Genomic DNA, 8,467 nt, shown 5'->3' on the forward strand with positions numbered 1-8,467 from the left:
CGGCAGGGGAGAAGTTAAACCCCCTCATCCCACCCACCCACCCTCAAGTCTGTGTTGCTGCAAAGACCCAGGAGGACACAATTAATAATAAATAACAATGTGCATGGATGTGCACATGCCTGTGTGTGTGTGTATGTGTGCACGCGTGTGTGTGCATGCGTGCACACGTGTGCATGTATGTGACCTCCCCCTGCCCCAACTCATCACCCATCAGGGCAGGCCGACTTGGGGCCCAAAATGTTGCCTGACCCTGAGACAGATCATACTCTGATTTGGTATGAGACATCATTGACAGGAGAACTCACGCTGCTTGTTTGCACCTTTGCTCTAGCTCTATATTTGTAAATGACTGTTGCAAAAGCAATGGAAGTCACCCACTTCCTCTGATTCTTGGATCGGGAGCCTTGCTGCCAAACCCAGGTAAGTCTGCCCTAGAGCTTCTCATCACCACTCCTCAGAAGTGTGGGGGCAGGAGAGGAAATGCATAACAAATGCCAATTAGCAGTTTTGCTGCTGGATTCCAAAATAATTGGTGTTTCAGAACAGCCTTCAAGAGCAAGCCCTTTGCTTTACCATTTCAGAATTGGGCAGGGAAGAGCATCTCCACCACCAGCTTATGACGACTATGAGATAGGTTATCTTTAAGCTCCTGATGAAGTGTTCTTGCAATTATATTAAAGTGCTACATCAGTGGAGGCCAGAGACAAACAGAAGGAATGCGGCAAACCTATTCATTCCTCCATCCATTCATGCAGAATTGCATCCTCTGCCACTATCAATCATCTGAACTTGGCCTCCCAAATTCCATTTATGAAGGTGAAAAACTGGAGGTTTAACTGCTCTCTGCTGTGGAGTGAAAGGGGAATAGGCATCATAATTGCACTGAGCAAATTCACTAGAATGTAAGTGGAGGGGAGGGAAATAGGAGGTGAAGGAGAAAATCAGCAGGTAGAAGGAAAAAACAGGCAGGTGCAGTAGCAAAAGAAGGTGGGCGCAGCTGAGCATTAGATAAATGTCAGAGACATAGAAATACAGTTCCAAAGAAAGGACAAAACTCACATTTAGAGACAAAAAGATCCTGCTTGCAAAGAGTTTGGTGGCACCTTCAAGACAAACAGTTACCCTCGCACCAGCATCCTTGAACTACAGTCTAATTCTTCAGATACATAAAGTGTTACTATGAGCTTGACAGTACCTGTGGAGGGGTGGTGGGGAGTAGGGTCAGAAGAAAATGAAATGCAGAAAGTATGGACAATTACATTTTTAACATAAATCATTAACATTGCCTTTATAGCAGAGCAATAGCAGCAATGGCAGAGTTTTTCAAAGGTGCCCATACTCCTAAAAGTTTGTCTACTTTGCACTAATGAATACCCTTCCCTGGCATATATGCATTTAGCAGCCTGGACTCCTTGCAAGGAGGGCAGCATATAAATACAGGCCAGGTTATAAAATATATACATACATAGCCACATACATGATTTTAATATTCAAGCAGAGAGAGAGAGAGAGTGAGAGAGAGAGAGAGAGGAGCTATGTGCAAAGGGCCTTACAGAATTTCCCTAACTATTTGTTCGGGGACAATTTCACTGAATTTTCTTAGAAGAGAAAGTCTCAAGTTCCTCACAGGCTGGGCTTACCAATGCTGGAGCTTGTGATGCAGCTTCTTTCTTTGCTCCTAAGGGCTTCTGTGTCTTTTCTATACCATCCACTGCACAGCTGGCTGGCCTCCATTTTGCATCCAGCACAATGCAGAAGTGATGTGGGCAGCACCATGCCCAGCTCCAGGGAAGAGATGGAGTTCGTGCTGTGCCAGATCTGTCCTCTAATTCACAGAAAGTGCTTTTCCCATAAAAGAGGCTTTTGTTGTTCTGCCTCAGTCTTGGGGTATTCAGAATCCATGTTTGCACTTACCTAATCGCTGCCAGGTGGCTCAGGGTGCGGTGTGCACTTTCCTTCGGTTCCACATCTCTCCTCTGCTCTGCGGTCTCCGGCTGCCTATTCTCCCTGATCTGGGAGGAATGACCTCCTGTTGTCTTCTCCTGGGCTTTAGCTGAAGTGCAGGGAACCAAGGAGGGTCCGGACTACAGGAGGGATAACTGTGCAGTGAAAACAGGATACTTCAGTGCACTCCTTGGCAACCTTCTAAGTAATCTTAAGTCCAAGAAGCCCAAACCCAAGCCATGAGTATGCATTTGCAAATTCTCCACTGTTGACTTTCTTTTTAAAAGCTATTTCCTTTCTTTCAAATTGAATTAGAATGGTTGAAAACATGTGGGAGAAAATGTCAGCTCTTTCTGTGTGTGTGTGTGTGTGTCGGTGTGGTTTGTTGGTCACATTTATAATGCACCTTTCCTCCAAAGAACCCACAATAGCATATCTGAATCTCTTCCTCTTCACTTTGTCATCACAACAACCCTGTGAATAGATTCACTTGAGAGTCAACGTCACCCAATGATTTTCCTGTCCGAGTGAGTCCCAGTCTGTCTACATGATGCCACAGCCACATGTGGTACCCACAAAGCAGCTTACCTCTCCTACTTTTTACTTTAATCCCGTCACAATGCCTTTATATCCTGCCCTTTTGCTTCTTGCAAGGAACCTAAGGAGCCGTGCTTTCCATTTTATCCACACAATATTCCATTATCTCCCTGCAAGAACAACCCTGTGAGGTATGAGTGACTAATGAAGGTCACCCAGCGAGCTCCATGGAAACTGGATCTCCCAGGTCCCCACTCCAGCCACCACTCTACCACTAACACATTTTCACATTGGCAGCTGGGACTGCTGTCAAAAAGCTTTCTGTTGGTGCTGAAAGCTCAGATCCCACCTCTTCCTTGCAGTCAATCTGTCTTGCAAGTCACATCATTTGCCATAACAGCCATTTTGTGATGGTACCCATGAGAATTTTTCCAACTGTCAAATGTGTCCATTGCCCTAAAAGTTTGCCTCCATCTGCTCGAACCAATACACTGTGTACAGATACATATAACAACCTGGACTCCTTGCAAGGATGGGTGGCTTATAAATAAAGTGCAACTTATAAAATAGCTACATACATTCATAGCTAAATATCTATGTGTACACATGCATTTACAGATGACATATGATATGATCAGTGATCATTATACAGGTATAAGTTTAGTTTATCAGTATTGCCGAGCTGTATTTCTGTGCTTGTGCACGTATACATACATGTGTGTTTAATTGTATGTGCATGTGCTTGTGCACCTATATGTATATTTGCATGTGTGTGCACATATGTGTAGTCTCTGACCCCACAAGTCAGCATCATAAGCAGCCCTCAAGGTCAAAAGAGTTTGCACACACCTGAAAGAAACAGCAGAGGAAGCAAATAATCAACTGTTGTTCCAGCATCAACTAACTGTTCATAAATGCCCTAATAAACAAATGATTTTAGCCTGGTGCTTAAATATAACAGAATTAGTACCTTTTATGGGAGGATGCCACCACAGGGAAGACACTGTCTCATGTCTTATGTCTCCTTTCAATACACCTCCCACAGAGATGAAAAGACAAGACAGGTATCCTTTATAGATCTAAGGTTTCAGGGTCCTCATTACAAGGAAAGCAGACAGAAATTTAAAAAATGAAGCTTCTATATGAAAGAGTTTCATGCGTGTAATATGTGAAGCAATCATTCAGGTATTTTTCAACAAGGGTGCATCACAGAAGTGCACTGCTAGGGAGCCAATCAATGTTCTGCACATGTGCATTTCCACACTGCACACTCAGAGGAAACATACGGAATGGCTCTTGGCTAGGGACGGGTGAACGTTGTTGATGCAGGATTGGCTCACAAAATGTGGCAATGTCCACGAGCTAGGTGGCTCCAAGATGGGAACAGGCAAATTCAGGGAAGATTCTTCTAACAATGCTTTTTAGCCAAGGCTACAAAAGGGATCCTCCATGTCCAGGAGCAGTTGACCAAATGCTGGGACAATGATTCGAGACAGCAGCCAGAATCTCACCCTGCTTTCAGTTTCCAAAAGCCCCTGGTTGGCCTCTGCTGTAGACAGAACCCTGGACAACTAAGCCAGCCTCGCCATTATCCAAAGTGAGGCTGCTGCCTCAGGTGGCAGATCCTGGGGGTGGCACCCCCAGATCCTGGGGTGCAAGGGGTTGGGAAACATTGCTGTGTGTGCACCATCCAGCCTGCCCTGCACCCCCTGAATTACCCTGCTGCGCTTAGGTGTTGAAAGACGGCGAGCACAGGCATAAAAATCAGCTGCCAGGCCTCCTGGCTTCCGTATATACAATGAAGGGTGACATCCTTTGCCTTACCTTAGGCAGCGACATGTCCTGGGTCACTGTAGGCGGAACCTGGGCTGATCCTGCAAGGCGCTGAAATTGCATCTGCAACCAACGTCACAGGGAAGAAGGCATTTTTAAAAAATCCCCTTGATGAGTCTTTTCATTCCACTTACAGGTGCCCCAAATGCAAATCATTTGCGCTGTGTCACTTGCAAAAGCCAAAAACAGAATCCAAGGGGGGCGGGTGGGCTTGGGTTCCAACATTCATAAACAAGTTACATAACACAAATGAATAAAGGTCACACCACGTTTGTTAACTAGCAAGGATGGGGCTCCGGTTTATGGAGGCAGAAGCAGCCAAGCCTTTGGAAGGAAAAGTCTGCGAAACTTCAAAGGAGTCATGGCTGAGACATCTGCGCGGATGGCTCACTCGATCCTGGCTCGCCTTCGCGTCAGCGGCGCTCCAGGAGCATCATAAGCCTCCTCTGCCCGGTTCCCCCTCCCGTCTCCTCCACTTGCCCCCCCTGCCCCGTTCCTGCCCAGGCTCTCTTCTGGCACCATCTGTCGCCACTGCTGCCTGGCACCCCCTCCTTTCCACCTTTTCCTCCCTCTCACCCCCTCTTTCCTCCCTCCCTCCTTCCCTCTCGCTCTCATGAAATTTCTCTCCATCATGATCACTATGGCACTCCCCCTCTCTCCTGCCCCCCCCCCCCCTCCCCCCCTTCCCAACCCCCCCCCCCCCCCGCGTTTTCTTCCTCACCCTCGCCCCTTGCCTCCTCCCGGCTGCTCCCCTCGGAACCAGATTGGCTGGTGGCAACATTCCCAGGAGGAACTGACACACAGCTTGATCTACCTAACCCTGGGAGACGAGCGCACCCCCCCCCCCCCCCCCCCATTCAGCGAAAAAACCCCGGGGGGGGGGGGGGGGAGTCCGCTCGGCAAATGCTGGTAGGCAGCCGCCTTACCTGCAGTAGCGCTGGTCACCAGGTGGGAGAGCGTCAGCAGCGGGCAGGCAGCTGTGGGGGTGCAGGGGGCAGGAGAAGGGACTGCCACCTCTGGAGCTCCAGCAGAGAGACGGGGAGGTAGAGCCAGGGCTGTCAGACGGGAAGGAAAGAAAGATGTGAGAAGGCATTCTGGTCCCATGCAAAAGGCTCTGGATTCAAGCCACACAGAAGTTTATTTCGATTCTTCTTGTTATATTTTTAAAAGGAAGAAATAAAGTATGACGCATCCTGAGGAGTGAAGGCAAATATCCATTCCTGTGCTATGTGAGTATCAGGCGAACCTGCCTCCTGCTTCTGGCTATTCCTCTAAATGCAGTTGCATGCAAAAGTTTACTTTGGCAGCCAATTTAAGCTCACTGCTGCATTTGACACCCACTGCCACCACCAGCCGCCTAGAGACTCTGAAACACACACACGTGCACACACACACACACACACACACACACACACACACACACATCCACGTATAGGAAAAGAGAAAGGGAGCTTTGTGTAAGGAACGGGTGGCAGGGGACATAATGGAATAGGCTGGCAGGCAGTGCAGCTTTTTCTTCAAGTGTTGTGTCATTGGCTTGCATTTTTCTGGGTCTGTCTGCTCCTGCTACCTGTTGTCTGTCATTTTGCACTATGGCTGCTGCAATCTGTTAACTCTTTGCTCCAGGAAAGTTCCAGGGGCTTTCATGGGATTATCGCAGGATAGCCAGGTTTCAGGTTGTGGTCCTAGATTGCAACCCCTTTGGGGCAGAGACTAGTTGTACCTAGTGGTATGAAAGGGGCTGGTGTGGAATTATGTGTGTGTTTGGGAAGCGGGTATTCTTGTGGTTGCCTTAATCGATCAAAGAGAAGGGAGGGCGGTGCTGCCTCCTGAGACTGGTACAAGGAAGGATGGATAGCCTGGGAACACTCTAATGGCAGGGCATTCAGGATGAGGCCCTCCAGAGAAAGCTGATCAGTCTTCAGCATACTTGTGAATCATGTTGAAATATTCCAAAAGCATTGGGGCTGCTTGGAAGTTGTTATTGCCATGCTGGTTTTACAGACAACCCTAACTGATGACGGATTTCTGTGTATGTGTGTGTCTGTGCACACACATGGGCACATACATGTTTCCACGTAACCTGAGAGCTTTCTGGGGTCATTCTGAATGAACACATTTCTCCAAATGAGTAAAGGACAGCATTATTTCCTTTAAAAGAAACCTAATGGCTTTAAAATAAATAAATAAAATAAACTGGCAAACCAAATGGATCCTGTCACAGAACACAGAGGCGTTTGCAGAGCTTCAGGAAGCAACTGCAGCCAATACCAGACTGGGAACTGTCAGGGTTAGACACTTGCTCTACATAACATAGTGCCCCATGGTAGTTATCTGCACACATGGCCTATTAGAGGTCAGTGCTGATAGGAGGGATTTATTAAGCACATCTGATCAGCATCATTTTGGAAAAGGACTGATGTTTGCATTTTTTTTATTTATTTATTAGTATGATAAATAGACAGTGGTTCTGTATTCTTTTCTTGGGATCCAAATGCCATCCCTTAAGGGTGTTGTTTCTGGGGTAATGCATTTTCCTGCCACTCAAGCCACAGTATTTTGTCTCAGGGAATACGCTGCCTTTCCCCTGTTAAGTACGAGCCATTGCTGTCAGAAGCACTGCCGTGCACGCGGGTGAGGTGAGGGGCCACGGGCCACTCATGAGCAGCGCCCACAGCCCAGGCCGTGGTAGCTGGGAAGCACAAAATTCCTCTCCATTTTGTGAACTTGAACTCCACAATTCCATAAGTTTGGTAGCATTTCTTTCTCCCTTCCTTTTTCCATTTGATATTGCAGTGGAGTGCTCAACAGGTCTATTGTCCAACCATAATGCTGAAGCATTCCTTCAGGGATAGTTCAAACAAGAAGCATAAAACCACAAGTGTACATCTTCCTTCCACACTGCCCGGCCATTTAAAAACTTTTACTTCTACCTAAAACTTTGTAAATAATCCCCACACTTACTTTGCTGGCTCTGTTAAGCTAAAAACCTCATTAGGATGCAATCTTATGCATGATTAACAAGTCCTCCAACTCCCAGCATGATCCAGCCAGTGGCTGTCTGGGGCATGATGGGAGTAAGGGGATCTTCGTTCTGTCTCACCATACATAGGATTGCACACAAGCCTTTGAAAGGTCATGTCAAGGCGAGGGCAGTGTTTTACCATTCCTGCTTTCCCCACTACTCTTCACTAGGGATGAACACTTTTTTAAATTTTGTGTTTATTCATTGTCATATTTTTTCAATCTGTCTGGTTTGTTCTGGGTTTTTTTTGGGGGGGGGTTCCTACTATAAAGTTTGATTCACCACATTTTTATTTATTTTTTATTTTCACAAAGGAATGCATGAAAACTGTCAGATCTTTATGAGCATTTCTCCTAATACAGGGATATTTTTTGAAGATACAGGGATATCTCCTAATACAGCATTGCCTAATATGCCAATTTTCGCAAACCATTTTCCTAATATAATGTAATTTACATTATTTTCATGAATGAATACATTTTTGATTGCACTGTTCCATTATGCCCACAGTTGCATATGTTTTTTTGAGTGGAGATCTCCATTGCAAAATTCAGAGAACAGCACACTTTGAAGGATAACTGAGTTTTGGTTCCCATATTGTTTTGAAAGAGCAAAATTAGATACCAAATTTTTGTGTCACTCCTCCACGTCTCTCAATGTTTCAGACTATCTCTTTTCCTTCAGCACCTATATTCCCCACCTGGTTTTCGTGGACCATTTCTGGGATTCCTGAAAGCCCGAAGAACCAACCTCTCAGATACACACAGCCTGACCCAAGTTCTCCTCCACTAAAAGCATCTTGTCATATTTCCCGTCAGCCCTTCTTATGCCATTAAGAGTTAAAACTGCTCTCACCATTTGCTTCTTTTGTCTTCTAAATCTTAATCAACATCTACCTCCAATTAAATTGTTCAGTGAGAGAAAAGAAAGTATTTCCCCTGCTTTGATGCAACAGTGAAGAACATAGGAGAAAATGGCATCTTGTTTAGTATTATCTACACCAGGCTTAAACAAGTTTAGGAGGTCTGGAACTCTTTCATCCCTGGAACAACCTAGCCCTGGCAGCTGACAGAGACTCACAGAAATCAGGCATATAAAATCGCATGGAGTATGAGGAAGGTCAAATCT

The sequence above is a fragment of the Varanus komodoensis genome, unplaced genomic scaffold (genome assembly GCF_004798865.1).
Source record: "Varanus komodoensis strain SLA01 unplaced genomic scaffold, ASM479886v1 scaffold39, whole genome shotgun sequence".
Taxonomy (NCBI): domain Eukaryota; kingdom Metazoa; phylum Chordata; class Lepidosauria; order Squamata; family Varanidae; genus Varanus; species Varanus komodoensis.